Source organism: Lagopus muta, chromosome 3 (genome assembly GCF_023343835.1).
Source record: "Lagopus muta isolate bLagMut1 chromosome 3, bLagMut1 primary, whole genome shotgun sequence".
In the NCBI taxonomy this organism is placed as follows: Eukaryota; Metazoa; Chordata; class Aves; order Galliformes; family Phasianidae; genus Lagopus; species Lagopus muta.
The window spans coordinates 56,634,096-56,656,009 of record NC_064435.1 but is presented as its reverse complement, the minus strand read 5'-3'; the positions used below and the strand labels follow the sequence as shown (position 1 = coordinate 56,656,009).

At 41.5% G+C, this 21,914-nt stretch overlaps 1 long non-coding RNA gene across 5 annotated transcripts in view; it reads right to left on the bottom strand.

Annotated features, from left to right (window-relative positions):
* The window catches only part of LOC125690941 (uncharacterized), a 31,831-nt gene extending 10,683 nt beyond the window's left edge, over positions 1 to 21,148 (bottom strand). For 2 of the 5 annotated variants that reach the window (XR_007375844.1, XR_007375847.1), the window contains exons 1-2: positions 4,156 to 12,784; positions 2,851 to 2,978 (exon numbers count right to left, since the gene is read on the bottom strand). This is a non-coding gene — a long non-coding RNA (uncharacterized LOC125690941). Of the gene's footprint in view, positions 1 to 2,850; positions 2,979 to 4,155; positions 12,785 to 17,570; positions 17,731 to 20,353 lie in introns of those variants that run through there. The other 3 variants (XR_007375846.1, XR_007375843.1, XR_007375845.1) reach the window with 3 other exon arrangements.
* Positions 21,149 to 21,914: the final 766 nt, after the last annotated feature.

Genomic DNA, 21,914 nt, shown 5'->3' with positions numbered 1-21,914 from the left:
AAAAATAAACCAACAGCCTGTGATGGCCCTCAGCTCACAGCAGTCCGTCAGTCTTAAGACTGACAGTAACTGCTTTGTGGATGTGAGACACATAACACTTAATCTTTTTTATCTGTATATCCCTCAGCCTTACCACATTCCTGAAGTGTGAGAGCACTAATTTTACACAAACCTCTCTATTTCTGGTCAGCAGTGGTCCCTTGCACTTATGTTTCCAAAGTGATGGCCCATGACCAGAACAACGAGACCTGCTTAGTAGACCTTGACACCTACCCAAAAGTAGCTCAAATTTTCAAACTGGTATTAGTTAAAAACTAACAAACACCACTATTTCTTCTGATAAACTGTAATTTTAAAAATCATTCAAGTACTGAAAAGCCTATAGAGAGGACAAGGTCAGCTGTCTTGCCTGGGGCTGTTCTGAAGGCAGTGTGCTGCTCATCCAGAACTAGGACTCCAGAGATCCTATTTTAATGAGCTGTGTTCAGTCTGTGCTTCTCCTCTAGCCTGGGAGACAGTATCATAAGGTCATCCTTTACAAAAGCAGGAAAGCAGAACAAAACAAGGCACACAGATTCCAGAGCAAGGCCCAGCACAAAACAATGAAGATGATAGAGGAGAAAATACTGAAGGAAAGAATGGTGTGAAAGGGTTGGGAACGCATGATGCATCTAATGTAGAGAAAAGATGAATAGGAAATTGGAAAAAAGTACATTTCACTTTGTGAAGACTTGGAGTATGAGGTAAGTTTGAGTAAATTGGGGAAAGTCTGTGGAAGAAGGGACTGAAGAGGGGCATGGTAACTCTTCAGGAAAAGAAAGAGGATGATAAGAAGAGTGGGAGCGAACTGTTCTGCCCAAATTTTCTTGGTGGATATGCCAAGAAATGAGCTTAAGCTAATAAATAAGATGTTAGAGACTCTCTAAAAGTAAGAAACAGTGGACCTGTGGAACAGATCATTTGGGAAAATTTTAATCTTCATAACTAGCAATTTCTAATTGTAGGCCAGAGTGAGTGTTAGTCAGGAAGGATGCGAGTGTGGTTTTATCAATGATCCTGCCTTAACACGGATTGGGTGCCTTTATCCCTAGGTACAGTGATTCTGTTATTGCTAGATTACCTTTGTGCTCTTGCAACTCCTTCACAAGGGAACAGACACTTCTTAGTCACAAGGGTAAGTGAAACAAAAAACTAAAACCCATAGTAAAATGTAATGTAGCAGCAAAATGCTGGTGGAATGTCACTTTTTCAGAGGATCCTTCTCCTTACCTGAATTTAGGAAGGGAAACTGCCTTTGACAGCTTTCTCCAAACTCTTTGGGACTCAGTTTCAGGCACCATTACCTGACAGGGACCTCCTTCCCCCACACCATGCACTTTCCCTGGTCATTAAGTTTCATTCCTTCCTTTCATGATACTGAGAGCAGTCCTCACAAACAGTGCCTCAGAAACCCCTCAATAGAACACAGTAGGATTATGTGTACATGGCTGGACTGTGAGAGTGAGATTCACTTACACAGCCCCTCTGGCTGGCTTTGGTACAACTTCAGCAATGAATGCAGACAGGGATAATCTAAGAGTCTGATTCTCCAGCGCCTTGTGCACCTTGCAAAGTTAATCGAACACGGTAAACCATTGGTCAGAAGGTGCTCCTTTCTGACAGAGCTGCTTTCCTTTTGCCTTACCACCGATGTGAAAACATAACCAGCTGGCTCAAGGGTTTGGCTGGGTCAGGTGGGTGCTGCTGAATGTCCTGCCTGCTGTTGGGCCCTGGCTGTTTTCCCTTTCCATCTCTGCATCCTGGTTATGATGTTAACGTGGGCTGTGGTGGTTTCTGCTTAGTTTCTCACTTTCAGTTATCTCCAGAGCTGCTACTCCTCCAGATAAAAAACGATTCCTTTTATATAGGTTCACTAATAGCATTTGACTGTACTGGAAATGGACACTTAATCCAACAATTCTGTTCCCTTTAAGTTGATCTCAGCCCCATCTCTGTGCCTGGTCAGTCTGTTCCTGAATCCTTTTCTCCCTATAAAAGTGGCACTACCTCTTGATTTATTTCTACCTCTTGCTGTACTCATGCCTTACTCAGCAACTTTCTACCAATATTTATGGCTCTCTGTGAAAGAGGAATGTCGTTAAGTCATTGTTTATTCCTTCTTTGCATCCTGGTTAACAGCAGGTGTTTCAACTCTGCAATAATTTAAATACACTTATCTGTTCCCACAGTTTACAAGAGCTAATTCAGTTGAAGCTTATTTCATAATCTTTAGGAAAAATAATTTTGGCCCTTTTCCTCAACATTTTCATGCAAAACTTCTTCCTCAATGCAGATTTTTGTCCTTCTGATATAGCATCCTTTTCAAAAAGATCTGCAAGCCACAGTCATGCACTACGGTGATATGAAACAAAGCAAAACATGACCCAAAGGATTTTCCTGTTGTCCTCTGCGCTTCTGGGGTTGACGTAATGGTGACTAACCCAGAACAGCAGGTCATTACTGTAGCCACAGTTTTTCCTATACAGAGCCTACCTAAAGCCTAGTGGGAGTCTGCTGGACCCCTTTCACTAAAAGCATTCAGATGTATTGCTTAAGGCAGCAGTAGGTGCTAGACCACTTGTTCGGGACAGGGGAAGAAGGAAAGAAGGCTTTATTTCCTTTCAACTGGAAACATGAACTGAACAAAATGCTTCCAAGTGGTAAAAAATGGGATCAGGATGTAGAAGTAGTTAGGGACTCTGCACTGATATGTATTTTTTCTGTGGTGAAAAAGTGTGGACACAAAATGCTCTTTTAATTTCTTTTGTAATTTTAAGAAAAAGAATTGAAGCCACAGACCATGCTACCTACCTTTTGGCAGATCACAATGTGGTATGCAGTTGGGTTGGAAGGTGATGAAATTCAGCTTGTAATGAGTACAAGACTGTGACATCAAAATCTGATGCTTCTAGTATCAGTTTCCATATCTGGACAAGCAACTGTAAGAAAAACCATAATCACTATCAGTGGAGTTGTGCAATCAGCTCAGCAATCCTGGCAAATGCTCTCAGAAGCCCAGAAGAGATGAAAGATGAAATCCACCTGTAGGAGTGCTTTTCTCAACAAAAGTGTTACATGTTTATAAGTGGCAAAATGGTTAAGTCCCCAGGAAGGTTACGATCCATAATCTTATGGGGCTCTTTCAAATTTGATAAATAGCCTGCCAGCCAGGCCCCCTAAGCAGCAGTAATTGCTGAGCTCCTTGAAAACTCTAGGATTACTTCTTTTTTTTTTTCCCCCCCCCTCCCTCTGTAAACTGCCAGGGTTTTCTTCCTATACTAGAAAGACACATAAGTGGTGATGACAGCTAGGAGGACATACATATGACTGAGTACAAAAACACTTCCACAAGCATCTGCTGCTAGTGCTTTCAAGATACATGTAATCCAAGCTGGAAACTACCGTGAATAGCACTTATTTTTCCCTTGCTGATTCCTCAGCAGTTTGCAGGTAGGTAGAAAAAAAAAACACCATGAGATTCTGCTTAAATTAGTCATAATCTCTCCAGGATTTATACTACAGAAGGAAGAGACCAGACTCTATTGAGTTCAGAATGGATTCACTCTCTTAAAAGTATGACATGAGAAGTTATAGGAAAGAACAAGATTACTTTTTTTTTTCTTTAAAGTAAGAGGTTAAGTGTTAGTACCTAAAGAAAGTAGATGCTTCAACCAGTATCCCAAATTAATATTTGGGCATTTGTGGAATTCAAAGTGCTCTTCTTCTTTTCCATTGAAAAGAATAAAGCAGAACATATTTCCTACTCCAAATTTTAAATACATTCAAATTACTTTTTCTCCAATTCTCTGTGAGACATTTCAGGCCTTATCACTATTCTTAGGAAAAAGATTTTGTCCTCTATACCAAGAAAGTTTATTTATAACTGAAAAAATAGTTTCCAAGAGTTAAAGTTTCCTCCAGTACAAGGATTATTAAGCACCATTCTAATCTTACAGATGATAGTTGTCAGTGGCTAAATATTTATTACATGAAATAAAGGCCTGATTGATAGACTGATATATAGTCAATGAATATACAAATGTCATAATCATGAAATAAACGAGAGTTTGGCTAAGCAGGTTATTATACCAAAAATGGAGTAGATAGAGTGCTTACCCTTATGCTTGGCTTGCTGTAAAACTCCAAAGGACGGATCTCCAGAAGAATCACCTTCACCTGTGCTCCCATGGCTGACTCATTGCTCGCCTCAGGTGATCAATCAGAGGTTCAGGCCATGATTCAGCAGTTCCCATACAACCGAATATATAGCAGGTGAGTAAATATCCATGTTGTTACTCCAGTATTCAAAATCTAGCTTTTATCATAGAATCGTAGTTTCATTTGAGCTGGAAGGTACACTTAAGGATCACCCAGTCTGACTCCAACTGCAGTGAACAGGGACACCTACAGCTACATCTGGTTGCTCAGAGCCCCGTCCAGCCTGACTTTTAGTGTCTCCAGGGATGAGGCACCCACCACATCTCTGGGCAACCTGTGCCAGTGCTTCACTACCCTTATTGTAAAGTTTCTTCCTTATATTCAGTCTAAATTCTCCCCTCTTTCAGTTTGAAACCATTTCCCCTTGTCCTGTCACCACAGACCCTGCCAAAGAGTCTGTTCCCTTCTATCTTACAGCTCCTTCTTTAGATACTGAAAGGCCCCTATCAGGTCTCCCCTGGAGCTTTCTCTTCAGACTGAGCAAATGTACTTATACAAATAGTATCTGATTCTAGATTACAAATAAATGCCAAACTCAGGTTCAGATATGCTTTCACATGGATTAACACTACAGCTCCAGTCTAGAGCATGGAAGAAGAAAAAATAACCCTTACAAACATACATCCAGAGGCTTTCCTTTAGTCATCCTATTAAACTGTTTGTGGAATAAACACAGCAGGTGTGCACATGAATGTTCATGCATCTGCTTGATGAACTGTAACTTTATGTAAATGTTCACTGAATAATGGAATCGTAGGATATCCTATGTTGGAAAAGACCCATGAGGATCAAGTCCAAGTACACAGCATTTTTATTTTTCCCACTATATTCTGTACAAATTGGGCAAATGCAAGATGAATTAGTAATATGAATGAACATCACACACTGCGCAGGAATAATGAAGACTTAATGAAATGCTTAATCAAATTCCACATCTTTACCCATTGATTTCACTAAGATTTCTTATGTGATTGAAGAGTTAAATTTGATGGATCAAACTCACATCTCCAGCTCTTAGAAAATGTCAGATGAACAGTAATGTATCAGCCAAAGCAATATTGCTGAAGAAGCATTAGTTAATGCAAGTATACTGCATAACTGCCATTTCAGTAGATATCTCTTTAAACCAAAGAAGTGAAGCCAAGACTCAGCCAACAAAGTGATGAGTACCACTGAAATGTCTGCAGTAGGAATCTGCAAAGTAGCAGGGATCTGCCTCATTCTTTTTGTGTTTGTTTTCCCTTGTATATGTACTTAGATTAATTCACATATGATATTAGGCATACTTTAGGGCTCCAGCTGGATCACAATTTACAACAGCCTGACTCATTGACATTTTGGTGTTCACTCTTGATTCATGTCAGCGAAACAGCAGAAGCTCCTGGCATTTTAAGTAGGCAGAGGGGGGAGTAATGTGAGCTATATATTCATTTAATGTATGTGAGAACACAGACATTTCACTGTAGCCCAAGCTCAGCTGCACTGACTCAGAATCAGTCCAAAGGTGCTCTCTGAGTACATCAGCAACATCCATCACAGTCACTGTCATGCACATTGGCTCAGCATTGGCAGCTGGTATGTTGGCAAAAGGGCTGCAGACCCACCCATACTGCAGCTGCTTCCTCCCAGCTTTAGGAAGAGGCAGGGAACAACAGGACATAGCTCCTGCTTCTTCTCTTCACTACCTGGAGAGATGAGCAGGTAGATGAGGCACTCCTGATAGTTCAGGACAGCAGATCGCCCATCTCCGCCTCTTATGTCACTCACTGACAGGTAGAGCTATTGAAGTTGAGTGCCCTGTCATTTTGTCACCCACTTGGTAAGAGGGTGGTCCTTGGCTTGGTGATCTATAAAGTTAGAGGAAAGCTGTGCGCTGGTGTTTGGGATGTGCAGTACAGCTCCTTCTGTCAGGCTGGCTCCCCTCAAGGCTTTCTTGGTATCATTGCCCAGAGTCACCCCAAGGCACTAATAAATCTTAAAAAAAACTTTGAATGTAGAAGAGGTAAAATGAAGAACACAAAGTATTTGAGTCTTTGACTGAAAGTGAAAAGAAGGTCTGGATAGTGCTGACAGGCAAGAAATTATGAGTACTAACTCTCCCTGTTCTTAAGAGCAAGTTCACTAGGAAATATGACCACCTTTGGGGTCTTAGTAGGCTGCTAATGCATGAATATTTAACCAGTTCTCAGTCCTGAGGTGTATCCACTGGGAATTGGAGTGGATGATCCTTGTCAGTCCCTTCCAACTCAGGATACTCCATGATTCTATGATTCTGTGATGATAGTTTCTTTCATAACTTTCACCAACTGGCATTCTTGTATGTCCAAGAAAGAAGGCAGAGCAGAGGCTGAAAGGACCCCTCCTGGCTGCAGGCCCTATCCAAGCCCTGGCACAGTGGTGGGGCACTTGGCTCATGCTATTGCCATCATTCACTGATGCTCCTCCAATGCAGATTGCCTGGCTGAAGCTGACATCTCAGGGCAACACCATATTCATGTCCAGAAGGGCAGTGAAATAAAACAAATATTAATTCCAAATATAGGTTGACTTCACCCTATTCCCATAGCTCTGGGATTTTGGAAGTCTGATATACATGTTGTTGAAAAAGGCCTGCTGTCCCAGTATAGCCTACTGCGGGAAGTTTGTAAAAGTAAATTTAATACCATCTGCTTTTCAATGTAGGAAACAGATAAGAGTTGTCTGAATACTCTCTATGAAATAAGACTTTTTTTCTCTGGAAAGTGTGAAGGAAGTGAAAGGATTTATTGGGCTTCCCTCCTTTCATATTTCAGGCAGCAAAGCACCATAGCACTGTCTCATTTGAAGTCCAGGACCTTGCAAAGCCAGATAAGATGCTGACTCTGGATGGAAGAAGGATTTCATCCCAGGCACACACACAGAATCACAGAATTGTATGGGTTGGAAGGGACCTCCAGAGATCACTGAGTCCAACCCCCCTGCCAAAAAAGGTTCCCTACACCTGCCTGGGCATCTGGTAGCTGGAGTGTACAGTTCCACAGCACTAAATACTTAAGCTGGCTTCCCTGAGGACGTGTTCTCAAGCAGCACTTATGCTGGAGTGCAGAGCAGAGTTGGAGCAATGCTGAATCCATAGGCATAGGTTTTTAATTGGTATTTGTATGCATCTGTGGACATTTCTGGAACTATGAAGGGCTATTAAAAGAAGATAACAACATCTTTTCATCAGAAGAAAGTTGTACAAAACAAATCCAGCTTTGCTCTTGCTTAAGAATGGAGAATATTTTTATGAGAGAATTGGGCTTCTTTAGCCTTCAGAGGCGACTTCAGTCTGCAGTTAAATGGAACATGCAGGAAATGGGGCCAGACTCTTCTCAGAAGCATGTGGTGAGCAAACAAAGGCAACAACACAATGCAGAACATGGGAAATTCCAGCCTAACATGAAGAAAAATATTTTGAAGAAGTTCAAGTACTGGAACAGGGTCCCAAAGAAGAAGTCATGGGTTCTCTGTCTTTGGAGATACTCAAATGCAAAAGGACAAGACCCCAGGAATTCTGCTCTAAGTGGGCATATTTGAGTGAGAGATTGGATCGGGTCATCTCCACGCCCCAGTGCCTGCATACAGCCTTTTCTACAATGTTGATCATACAGTTTAAAATCAGAAAAAACACAATGGCCTTTCTTAACTACTATTACTCAAAAAAAACTAAATGTTTCTTGCATCTGTGGATGTGGTTTACATGGGGGGAGCCAAAAGCACATATTTGGTCTCTATGTAATAAGTTCTCCATCTGAACTTCTAAGACAATAAACACTTTTTAAAAATATTTTCTTGTTTCTTTTGAGCTAAGTGGATAAAGGCTTTGTTGTGATAGGTGCTGTGCAAGACAGGAGTAAAATGCAATGCTTGAATTCGTTCTCACATTTAGACCCCTTTTCACTGCTCTATAAAAGACCTACAGGATCAGAAGTGGGTGTCAATATAATCTACATTCACTGCAAGACCTCAGCATACCAAAAAAAAAAAAAAATAAATCAGAATCAAGCCTAGGAGTTTGGTGCCCTTTGGTGTCACTTAAATACATCCTCCCAAAGAGAACCTCACCACTGAGAGAGTCCCACCACTCCTTGTCTATTCTAGATTGAACTGGAAGATAAAGGGGAAAAAAAGGGACCACACAAACAAAGGAGGTGCAAAGATTTTAAAAGATAGTTGCCTTTAAAAGATGTAGCTAGCAGCGAATTATGAAAGAAACTCTGTGGATATTATAAAATAAATGTCATATAGCTGTTGAGATGAATAAGACAAAGGAGGATTCTAAATAATGTACCACTACTGTTAAAAGTTTGAATGTTATAACTTTATCTCCCAAATAATTATTTTTAAAGGCAGATATATATATATATTTAAGCATTATACCAAGTTTCAATCTCAGATCAGGGGTGGGAAGAAATGGGCACATATCCATCTTGTCTTCAGGCCAAACTATTTAATCAGAACTGGGAATACAGACAAACTTTCTCAGCCTCCCTCTCTACAGTGTCTCTGTATAAAGCCACACTTTGCAGCTCACTCCATGAAAATGACCAGTAAAAATATCATGCTGTATGACTCCGTTTATCAAGTGGAAAATTATTTTTAATGTACTCCAGAAGAAAGGTAGCAGGTACGTACCAAACGTTCTTGCAGTCATTATGCAGGGGTATATGTCAGTCCATAAATCAATAGTTGGCCCAATGCCATTCACTTCTGAATGGAAACCTGCTATTTTTGCAGAGTTCTGCTCATAGCAGCTGAGCAACAACGCTAAGTAGTGTGTAGCTATCAGGAAAAAAAACAGGCATGACAACACAAATCATGGAGCCCCTGATGAACATCTCTGCACATGGCTGCTTCTTCTAATCACCAGCAGAATTTAATGAGACACCTGCAGTTTACAGATGCTCCTGTTCTAACATAAATTACCCTGAGAGCACAAAGTCTTCTTTTCAAAGTACTCATCATTAAACCATAAGCCACAAAGAGTCCATTGTCACTAGTAACATACTCCTCATTAATTTATAATTGCATGAAACAATATTCTTCCATACATGACCTACCACAGATCTGAAGAATAAGGCAAAGCCTGTTAAGATTTCCTAATTGGCACAGTTTTGAACTTTTTGGTTTTCATTAATAAAACAATGTTGGAGACCTAGAAACTGATTCCTTGCAATGCTGCAAATAGAGTGGTTCTTCGTAGCCTGATCCACAGAAGGTGAGATAGAGTGCGGTGTGCAGCTGTGGGTCTGCTAGCTGCAGCATGCCATAAATGCTCCCAACTTCCCTTCCACTCCCACATCACTCAGGACAGTCTCAGCCTTCAGAAAACTAAAAGGTAGCCAGAAATTACGAAGGTAACAGTTACAAAGGCCTGGAGGGTTTGTTTTTCAATCAGTGGTATGACATTTGCTATGTGGCAGAAGACATAGAGAATGGCATCCCCCTAAAAAGAAAAAAGCTGCAAAAATGAGCTCATCTGAGTCAGAGAGTTCAGAAAGAAAGAAAAGGTTTGTTGCCAAGATGACACTGTCATCTACCAGGCAAGCAGCTGGCAGTCACTGGCAGGGATTGCTGCCCCTACGACATGCCCTCAGCTTTATCACCTCAGATCAGAGCATGGTACAGTCATGACCAAAATCCCATCAGACCTCTCTGATGCTCTGTTCAGTAGGTGTCTTGGGCTTCCCAGGAAATAGGCCATGAGCTCTTTTGTTCCCAACGTCAGGGGCACTTTGACTTTTTAACATCTGGGAGGAATATTTCAGGATCCTTGCCCTAATTTTGTTGTAACCTGTGAATGCATGGAATACTGTAAGACTTTCCTGAGAAGAGTCCTCAGAAATTATTAGCACACTGTAAATTGTGATCTGTGTGAGTGTGTATCTACTGCTTGTAGGAGGACACAGAGCAACAGATTTGTGGTATTAGTAGAAGAGCAGTTAATTGCATTGAAAAAGTAATGGAGACTTTGTTCCATTTCTCTTTTGCTGTTAAATATAAGTCATTTGTCAGGACCTGCCTCTGACATTTCACACCTCCTTCCCTAGACAGACAACTGCGTTTCACACTGTGCCACCTGCTGTAAGCAGACCCATCTCCAGTGAAGTTAATGGTGCTGCAGTTTTTTACTATGTCTGAGAATCTGCCATAGGCCAGATAAGCTGGCCTTAAAATGCTGTGCCTCCTCTTGGTTTGTCAAATTGGATGTGTGGGGAGCTGCTCCATGTCAGACCACTTGGTTCCTTATGAGTCCTGGCCATCAGCACTCTGTAGATAAAAAGAAAAAGAAAAAGAAAAAGAAAAAGAAAAAGAAAAAGAAAAAGAAAAAGAGAAAGAGAAAGAGAAAGAGAAAGAGAAAGAGAAAGAGAAAGAGAAAGAGAAAGAGAAAGAGAAAGAGAAAGAGAAAGAAAAAGAAAAAGAAAAAGAAAAAGAAAAAGAAAAAGAAAAGAAAAAGAAAAATAACAAGAAAAGAAAAAGAACAAGAACAAGAACAAGAACAAGAACAAGAACAAGAACAAGAACAAGAACAAGAAAAAGAAAAAGAAAAAGAAAAAGAAAAGGCAGCAATTTTTTTCCTCCAGCATTATTCAGATCCTCATCTTCAGAACAAAAATCTGCTGGAATAAGTTTATTTGAAAAATCATTTTTTAATAAAGGAGATGGAACTTTCTCAGCTAAATGTAGTGTGAGGAAATCACATTAATGGAATGCTTGCTAGAGGAAATTTTAAAATAATACAGACCACTGGGAGGGGAAAATTAACATTCAGGTCCCCACTGGCCACAGTCTAGCATTGCTCTAATGACAGACCAACATCTCTCTGAGGGTTTCAAGTGCGTTTGATTTGGACATCTGTTATCTGCTATCTCAGGCTTGTTCCTGTTACTGCTGAATCAAACTGCTGAAATCAAGTTTCAGCAGTTCAAAACCTTATTCCTATAAGGTTTAGGTTAGGGATGCCCTTGCTTGCTCAGTTCCCGCCAAGCAGGGCCATCTCTGCACCTCCTGCACCCAGGGCCAACCCCATGGCTGCCCTTTGCCCCCACAGCTGGGTTGTGCAAGCATGAAGTTGTAAGCTAGGCCATGAGAGCCTCACAAAAACTTGACAGGCAACATCTAAGAGACAAGACAAGCCTCACATCTCCAAATTACCTGAAGGTAACCAATTCACTTTGATATTTTTCAGGTAGTTTATTTCCCTGTGCTTGAACTGACAGCTGCCTGTCACTGCCATGACCTCCAAAACACGGAGGCTGAGAATCCCACAAACATTACTGCATTTGCCTTTAAATGATATCTCTACAAAGTTAAGCTTTGCTACTCTTCGTTTTCCTACGTTTTGAATAGCTTTCATTTACACCAATTTTTAGAGAGAAAATGGAGGAAAAAATGTTTCTTTGGGTTACTAATGCTTAGAGGCAAAGCCCATCTCCTGGCATGCAGCAGTGGGGGAATCCAGTGGATTCCTGGGTTGGAGAGGTTATCTTAACACCTCCTTCCTTCAGGCTACCACAACTCAGGACCTCTAAGCAGGTTGCAAAAGTTTGGCTCAGGAAGTCTAGATCAGGTTTGGTGCAAGTTTCCTGACTTCCTTTTCAGGCTATAAAGGTGAAGTGGCATTTGGCAGTGTTTCAGGAGAAAAAGCACGATGAAATGTGGTAACACATAGCTACAGTGGGTACGGGTGGGGAGTCAGGTGAACAAACATCAGTGGCAGCGTCCAGGGAGCAGGAACCTTTCTTCCTATTGGGAGGCCCAAAGTGGCTCCATCAGGAAACTCAGAATACCTGAGAGGCACAAAAAAAATACGAAGCTTACCAGGAAATCTGCTCATGATGAAGCCACTGAGTGAGCTAGGGAGGTTAATCACTCACAGGCATGGACAAGATCCAAGGTAAAGAGGCAATGACCCACCAGTTATTAGGGAAGGCTCTGGTGGCAAACTGCTCTGAAGAAGTGCACTGCTTCAAGCATTATTTTCTGTGGAGAGTTGCCACAGTTGGCTGCTTGGGAATTCTCTAGCAACTCTGTAAGGAATCACAGAATCATAGGGGTTGCAAGAGAACCGGAGATCATCAAGACCAACCCCTTGCTAAAGCAGGGTCCCTAGAAGAGATAGCACAGGGAAGCTTCCAGGAAAGTCTTGAATATCTCCAGAGAAGGAGACTCTGGGCAGTCTGTTCCACTGCTCTGTAAACCTCAAAGTAAAGAAGTTCTTCTTCATGTTTGTATGGAACTTGTTATGTTGCCCTTTTTCCTGCTGCTTCACGCCACTGAAAAGAGCCTATCCCCATCCATTTGACTTTTGCCATTTAGATTTTTGTAAACATTTATAGGATCTCCCCTCAGTCTTCTCCAGGATGAATGGTCCCAGGTCTCTCAGCCTTTCTTCTTGAGCAAGCCAGCATCTAACCTCCACTGATGTTATTCCACACTAGGTATAAGACTCTGCACTTGCTCTTGTTGAATCTTACCTGGTTCCTCTCTGCCCATCTCCAGCTTGTCCAGGTCTCACTGAATGGCAGCAAAGAGCAACCAATTTTGCAAAAAAAAAAAAAAAAAAAAGTACCTGCTTTGTGAAATACTCCAGCATCCCCATGTAATTTACTGGGAGCACCTGGCTGCCCTGGGAGCTGGTAGGAGGCTCTGCACATTCCCTGCAAGGCTGTGAGCATTCCAAAGGACGCAAACCCTGAGGTCCAGCCCATGAGCAACTTGATTCCCAGCCGCCCCATGCCACCACTACATCCTCCCTTCCAAAAAAACTCATCAGGCCACTTAGAATATTAACATGATGTAATTTGGTTTCTCAAAATGAGGCAGTACTTCTTTCCTACATTTACAATCAGATAGGGACTGCATTTGCTGATTCAGAGCCTTTCTATTTCCCTGTGGTGCTTGATCCCATGGGAGCCTGATTCTGCTTTGACTGTGAAACAGATACAAATGTGCAAGGCCACATCCAGAAGCAATTGCTAATCAGATCCTTAATTTGTACTTGATAACGTTCAGCTCATACGCACAGCAGGTGGGTGCAGGAATCTGATGGCTTTGGATTGTGTGAGGAAAAGAAAAAAATACTCTTGTTCTGTATTTGGCATGAAAATGATTAATCTTCTTTATGTTCTTTTAAGTTAAAACATAGGGTATGGAATGTGAGAGACTAACATTTTAATCTTTTCACTGGAGTAAAATAATTAAAAGAGTTTCACAAACTCATTTATTTCCACATGAAATATTCTATTTCAGGCATGCTTGAAAAAGAATTTCAGAAGTTGGCAATTCAAAGCAGGAGGCTGCATACTGATAACGGGAAATATCTCTGTGCAACCTCAGATCACAGGAACCCACTAAGCAAAGGAGCCAATTTTTCTTTCTACTTTTGAAGAAAATGGTTAGAATGCTAGTCTGAAATCAAAGCACATGCACACTTGTTTTGCAAGAGAGACTCTATAAAAATGGATTGAAATAGCTGCAGCTTATTTGGTGTCTCTCAATTATTTACTGTGAAAAGAAAAGCTACCGAGTCCTTCCTTTTCTAATTACCTTTCATTTATTGTATACAGACAGGAGATGTAATGCTGGGCATTTTAAGAACTGACTGAAGGTGAACTTTCTGCTGTCTGTCAAAATGTTTGATATTCTAGGCCTAAGAGTGCCAGAGGCAGGCAGACCTTCTCTCCATGGGGCCTTAGTGCGGGAAAAGCTTCTCTCTGTGATAAGTTTTCACCCACAAACATCTCCTGGGACACAGCGGCCCGTGATTTCCTTGGCAGCTCTTTCAAGATTGTTTCCACACTCACTCAGTTCTTGGACATTTAGAGTCTGGCAGATTTGGAGAAAAAATCTGCAAGGGAATTTGGGGTTCAGAAAGTTACATTCACATTATCAGCATTCTAATTTGCCCTAAACTCAGACTTAAACCCAGAAGGAACCATTAAATGCTGCAATCTTCTGCAGATCACAGAGCACTGATTTTCATAGTGTTGCTCTTTGTGGAGGATCCATAAATGTTTGTTCGGTTATTTATTTTGTCCACATGAGACCTGATTGTTGATTTGAAGACATCCAGGCACGGAAAGTCCTCAGCTTCTCTTCGTAGCTTATTTCAATAGCTAATCACTCTCACTTGCTCCTCAATTAAATCTTCCTGATTCTGGCTTCCAGCCATCCATTCCCACTATGCATTTCTCATTAAGTAAGACAGCTAAGAGCAAGTCAGGGTCAGTTACTGGCAAACTACGTCCTCTGTGCAAGAATGTGTGTCAGCATTTTTTTTTATTATGAAATCTTTGTACATTTATTTAAATGAATTCAAAATAAAACAAAAACCCACTGACACCACCACCAACAAAAACAAAGTGAATTTAAGTGATAGCATTTCATTTCAAAAGGCACCAAGACCAATGTGAGCATATGGTTTTAATATTCCTCTAGGCAGGCATTACCAGGAATTGGCAAAATACAAAAAGGTATGTATTTTTCCTCTGCTTTGTATATCGAACATCTGCATTCTTTTCTACCTCAAGTGTCTGCTTATGAAGTTAGAGAAATCTGCTGACTAAGGAGGAGTCCAGAACAGCATGGGAAATTCAAAAGCTGTTATCAGCCAACCACGTAAAGGGAATGACTGAAGGGAATGAAACAGGACTCAAAGCTTCACCTGTCTCTAGCAAAACTCATAGGGAAAAAAGCCCTCAAAGTCCTAGCTATGGCATTCAGCAGCTCTATTTTCTTCTCTGTAGTTGTTTCTTCTTGTCAACTCTACCCTAAAATCAAGATGGACAGAAAAATGGAGGCGTCAGAGCCTGTAAGAAACAAGAATTACTCAAAAATGCAGGGAAAAACAAAAACAAAAAACAACAAAAAACAAAGCCAGCAGAGAGAAGGAAAAGAACTCTGAGCTTGCTTCCATTGAAATCGGTGGTAGTTTTGATCTCAATGCTAATGTGCGCTTTACTACACTGACTGAATTATTTCTTCTACCCATTCCTTTCAGAGCCAATACCTGTCAATGTCTCTCAGCATTTCAGTGTCTCTGCACTGGGGTAGGTCCATCTGCAGGCTGGGTTTGGAGGTACACAAGGACAAAATGAAAACCTGAGGTGAGCTCGAAAATGATTTGTAAATCCACTAGAGCCTGAAGTCCACAGAGAAGTAAAATTAGGCCAACAGCCCTAGGGCAAGGGCAGGAAGAGAGTAAATATTTAAAAAAAAAAAAAAAAAAAAAAGTACTGTCTTATGAATTTCAAAGCAGAATCCTATAAAACAAGCCGGATATGTTTTAATAACTGAGATATTGGTCTAACTTGACATTGTTGTTCTTCAGCAGGCACAGGCAACGCTGTGTGTAAGCAGTCATCCCAAATGAGTGGGTCCCACAAATACCATTACTGTGGTTATCTGGCTGTGCCCTTTCAAACAACTAAATGAAATCAAAGACAACCTACATACATTAATATGTTGTACCTTTTCTGCAGGATATTCTGGCATCACATTAAGTGCTATTTCTAGAGACTGCCTGCAGCAGATTTAAATTCCGCTTGGGTTGAATAAAGGAAAGATAATGTTACTTCAATCTCTTAAAGTCATCTGGGTTTTGTTTTGATCATATTTCAGGAATATTCACATGCTTTCCATATAGTCTGTGCAAGTATTTTTGTAACATAAAGTTCTCTTTTCTAAGGTCACTTCTTTTGGATTCAGTGCAGCCATACTGATAAACAGGAGACGAAGGGGCATGAGAACTTATTTCCCCATTTTATCACAAACTCCAAGCAACAAAACATACTCCCCAGATACTAAAAATAGTTTGGGGCCAAATCTTACATATGGAAATTCCCATGACTTTTAATAAGCAGTCAAGAACTGCAGGGCTGGTCTCTCAGCCACCTCTGTACCCCCTTATTAGATTATTCCTGGGCACAACTGAGGCTGAAGAACTCCTGAATCTGCATCACAGCTCATTGGTGCACTCTGCCAGACCTTGAGCATGGGGGTTACCCCTAAATCTGTTCAACTCTCAGCTGGTTCTTTGCATTACATGCAGCACTATTTGCTCTCATACAAACGGCTCTGCTTGGTTTATGTTATTAGTTATCACTGCCACTAAAGTTAAAAAAGGGAAAGAGGGAAACCAAGTCCTGAGCTGTCTAGGCTCCAGCAGCTGGCATTGAATGGCACCTTCAGATTTCCCTGAGCATCTATGTGGGCATATATATGATACTCTCTGGCTAAGGCCAAAATCCACTGATGTCATCTAGGACAGAAATAGCTCCACCCCTCAATCCTGAGCCCATTTAACCCTAATTCCTTGCATTGCTTAGATCCACTAGTACCTTTGTTCCCTCCAGCTCCACCTCCTGGGATGCTACAGGACCGCTTCCCAGATATCATAGTACATTCTAAGTTGGACCCACAAGGATCATCAAGTCCAACTTCTGGCTCCACACAGCAACACCCACAATTCAAACCTTATGTCTGAGAATGGTGTCCAAACGCTGCTTGAACTCCAGAACTTGGGGCCATGCCCACTGCCCTTGGCAGCCTGTTCCATACCCACCACCCTCTGATGAAGAATCTTTCCCTAACTCTCCTCTGACCTTCCCCTGATGCATCTTCATCTCCATGCTGTTCCCTGGGCCCTGTCACTGCCCTTGTGCTGCCTGTGAGGAGCTACAGCCGCCATCAGGCCTTCCCTCAGCTCCTCTGTGCTGGGCTGAACCACCCAGGGACCTCAGCTGTCCCTCATATGTTTTCCCCTCCATCTATGTACGTAGTTGAAGGAATTCTCTTTTCAGCATTAACCAATGAGCTTTGAGCATAAAAGGATAGAGGAGATAATAGAAGAAAAGTGGTTATGCAGCCAAAGGAATAGCATTACCTGTCTGAAATCAGCAGCAATTTCCCTCACACTTGCATCCTGGAAAAGTCACTGCTCTGGAAGACAACTCCCAGGGTACCTTCAAATCAGATTATGCAAGCATAGAGTACTGGCTAACTTTTTGGTCCTTCCTTGGCCACCACTTGGGGTGATGCACGTGTGGAAGCTAAGGTAGGAGTGTGTAAAATTTATAAGGAGAAAGTGAGGGAAACTAAACATTTATGACTAAGAATGAATTACCTTGATCTCAAAAGACCAAAACGGTGAAAAGAAAGGTTACTTCAGTTCTTGCCAGATTCTCTTTTCAAACAACACCTGGCTCCACACTTAGTCACATCTCTCCTCTGAAGTAACAGTGAACAACCTAAGCTGTATGAAAATCGTTGCTGGCCCAAACATGACTCACCGGGAATGAAAGCCAGGCTCATTAATTACTTTCTGCAGAGCATTCCCCAAAGTGCATTATTCATGCTGAAGTCTTGAGCGTGCTGTAGTTTTTAAGGCAGAGGTGAGAAGACCTTCACTGGACTGCAGGCTCTGAGACTTTGGACTGAGTGTGCACCAACCTGAAGGAAAGGAGGGATGTATATAACACAGAGCTCAACATGACTGATTAACTGGTGCTAATAGAAGTGCCATCGTAACCCTGAAGGGAGACATAATTCCATGTGCAAAGAACTCACTGAGAAGCAGGCAACTGAGGTGCAGTTATAAATTGTGATGCTTACCTGCTCTCTGCTCTTATCATAAGCCGGAGTCTCTGACCACATGTTTCCTTAGCCAAGTGCTAGCAACACTTCATGGCACCACATAGCCTTCCTGTACAGATCTCCTGAGCTTACCTGACTGAAGCAGTCAAAGGTGATAATAACATTATTTATATCATGTATTATATTAACAAGTAATAGCGAATAAATATCTTTGCCTATGTTCACAAAATAAAATAAAATAAATAAATACTTAGTGCTAAACCTTTGGCAATGAGCATATTAAAAGACTGGTGCATTATTATTCTGAGGCCTTCTCCCTGATGGTACAGAGAGGCATTTACAGCTGATGTGAAGGAGCCACACTTTGTGTCAGATTTCCCTCGGGTACTGCATGAAACTGCACAATAAATGAGCATCACTGTAACTTAAACAGATACCAGGTCTTCAGAGACATGAAAATAAGAATGTTGTGCTGATAAAACTTAGCCCTGGCAAGTCTATTACACTCATCACAAAGTCTAATAGTTTCTTTCTAACGGGAGCTGTCTTAAAAATTAATGATGCATACTTTCAACGTTATGGCATCACTGATGCACAGCTAAGTGAGCTCAGTTGAGATTGCAGCTGGGCATGTGGGTGGTTATATCCTTGATGTACTGAGGGGTGGGCTCAGCAAAAACTTTCCTGCTGCACCTTTATTTGCCTATTTTTTCTATGGTGATGTTTTAGCAGATCTCCCAGTCTGTGTTGTCCTGCTCAGTTGCCAGCAAGGCTGCTTCAGATCTCCACCTTGAGTCAAAAATTGCATACGATAGGACACAAATGCGTCTTTTTGACTGAAGTTCAGGAAAAATGCACAACTAATTTCAGTTGCAAAGCAGAAAGGCATAGCACCTTCCATAGCACCTTCCAAACTTTCCGGTTTGAACACTGAATGCAATACTTAAAAAGATGCAATCAGATGTCAACTTTCTATGCAAAGTCATACAGCATTAAATATTGAAATTCCCATTGTATTGACCCTGACTTACAGTGCAGAAAGTAAGTAGCTTTTAATCTGAGTTTACTTAAAATTATTGATCTCTGCAGTCACACATCAGACGCGTGCACCAGTTTTCTAAAGGGCTCTTTGCCATTTAGTACAGCATGGTGCCCACTCCCACTCCTCCAGACCAGCAGCAGTCTGGGAGAGGCAATGAGAACCATGCTCAGAGCCACAGGTTGCAGGTTTGGCTCTCCAGGATATGAAGGTCAGCATCCCACACCCTGCTGTGTCCTCAGAATTAACCAGACACTGGCATTCCAATGGCCAGAGAGCGTAAGCATAGCTAGTAGTAACAGGCTTAAATCCTGAAACTAATTTTTCTCCTCTGAAGGAGGTGGCTTACTGTTGTAATAGGCATAAAAGAGGCATAACAGAATGTCGTGTTGTCACGGGATAGGATGACCCCTCCCTAAAAGGTGGTAACATAGAACAGGGCATGAGTATATAAGAGGTGTATTGCTCAATAAAGAGAGACTTCGACATCACGCCATATTGGTGCTAGTTCGTGCACTCCCGGGTCGTGAAGCACACCGACGCTGAAAGGAACTTATGGGCAAGGTTGCTCAAAGCTGCAACAGCTTACACTGTTTGAGTTTACACTGCTGGCATCAATCGATTCCTCTCTAACTGAGAATTAATGAAGATGTATACTTTTACCATGCTGGGCTGGCCCAGTGCCCAGGGACAGGGAGCCATACATTTTCCATTACTGGATGCATTCAGTTTCACTGATGGGCAGAATCCTGATTTCATTGTTACTCTTTCCAAACTACAAAATCTCTCAAAGAAGAGGCAGAATATTCAGTTAGTGCTAGAAGACTGAAAAATAATAACCCAGGTTTGGCCCACTGGAGCAAGTGCTTGGCTTCTCTGGGTGGCATTTTGGTGAGGGCATTCCTACAGGAACTGTGAGGTTTGATACAAAATGAAATGCTTTTCATAGAGTCACGGAATGGCTCGGGTTGGAAGGGACCTCAAAGCCCACCCAGCCCCAACCTTGTGCCATGGGCAGGGCTGCCCCGCACCAGCTCAGCTGCCCAGGGCCCCATCCAACCTGGCCTTCAGCACCTCCAGGGTTGGGGAATACAGACTTTTGTCAGCCTTTGAAGTCTGATCTTTCAGGAAATAAAACTTCTGGAACTGTCTTTCTTACTTCAGTCTTTCTTTCTATGAAAAGAGCACTATGTAAGGTATATGGGTAACAATGTTTGAGTTTACACAAATTTCATCTCTTTATAATGCTGGTCATATATGCTACAAGATGCACAATGATCTCCAGGAGGATATTTAATTTATGGTATGTCTGTTTTTCTTTTTTCCTTATTATTTTCCACTGAATAAATGGCAGAAAAGGAAATGAAATTCATTTTATAGTATTTTTTTTCTTTTGATGATAAAAAGTACACAGTATCAGTTTGAATTATGATATCTCACCCTTTTCTGCTCTTCAGCAAAGGCTGAATTTTGCTTCATGTTCCTCCTCCGAAGTATCCCACAGCTGTGTAGCTCCGCTCACAATAAAAGCATAGAATCATAGAATCAGAAAGATTGAAAAAATCCTCCAAGACTGTCCAGTCCAACATCCACCTTCTGCCAATATTTGCCCACTAACCCATATCTCTCAGTAGCATACCTACAGGTTTTCTGAGCACCTCCAGCGACTCAGCCGCCTCCCCAGGCAGCCTGTTCCAGCACTTCACCACTCTTTAGAAGTTTTTCCTAATATCCGGCCTGAAATACCAATGCTGCATAGTAGAATCCCAAATGTAACATAAAAAGTTAAACAAGTATCTTTATCTATTTTGACTGTGCGGGGACAAGTACCTTTGTAGCATCTCACCATGGGATAACTTTCATTCTGGAAGGCACTGGGGCACATGAGCAACTGGAGCCAATTCTGCTGGAGCAGGTTGAGCCAAGCCAGGTGGGCAGCAGCTCTAAGGCCAATCTTAGCACTTGCTTAAATCTGCTGCAACATCTTATTAAGGTAATTAAGGAAAATGCATTTCACTGGGCCAACGTGCGGGTTGGTTACAGTAAAGTTCAACGGCAGCACTTCTACCCAGATGGCCACTTCAAATAGTTTAACAGTATTTAAGTAAATTCATACATTGATACGCGGGTTGAAGCCAGCTGAGCTGGGCTGCACTCACACTGTCTGTCAAAGGTATTATACAACAAGGCGATGCAGAGTAAGCTTAAATCTTTTTTACATAGAGTCTAAAAATAAATTTGTCACTCTTTTGAAGAAAAAAAAAAAAAAAAAAAAAAAAAAAAAAAAAAAGGAAGATGATTAGCTATGTGTGTTCCTGATAGAATTGGGAACAATTTGCACATATTTTCCAGCAAAGTAAGGCTGTTTTGTCCTGGAATCTAATGCTGCCCTGGGGGGATTAAGCTACTCAGAGTTTGCATCCAGTTCTGTGCAGATCCCAGGGAAAATATTTATGCTCATCCTGGCTGCAAATTTTTAGGTGAGAGGTTGAGCCGCCGCTCAGCATCGTGCAGACTAGCAAAACTACAGCATTGCAACAAGATAGAACAGTGAATCTTTTTCACAGCTGCAACACATCGTTTTCCAGAACAAATAGGACAGATGCCATGAAATTCTTCATGGTTCTCCACGAAGTGATGACCAGCATGCTGATCAGCATGCGGCCCAAAGTCCTTGAATTACTCCATTCACTCCACTACTCTGTGATACAGTGAGAGGGGGCTTCAACCTGGCTGTTTTAAAACCAACTATTAACACAAGCTGGTACAAACCCTGCACCAAGGGAATAAATAGCAAGCTTCTCTGCCTAAATAATTTGTAACTTTCTAAGTTTAGATTTGACAAGGAGTTTGAGCAGAAGCCAGTTTAAAGAATGTAAGAAGTCCCTTTGGCTTACATCTGTTACATCTGTGGAAGAAAAGAACACTGTCAACTTATGAAAATATGCATAATACACCAGATTGCTCTCTGGAAGTATGTATTTGCTAAATAACGTAAACT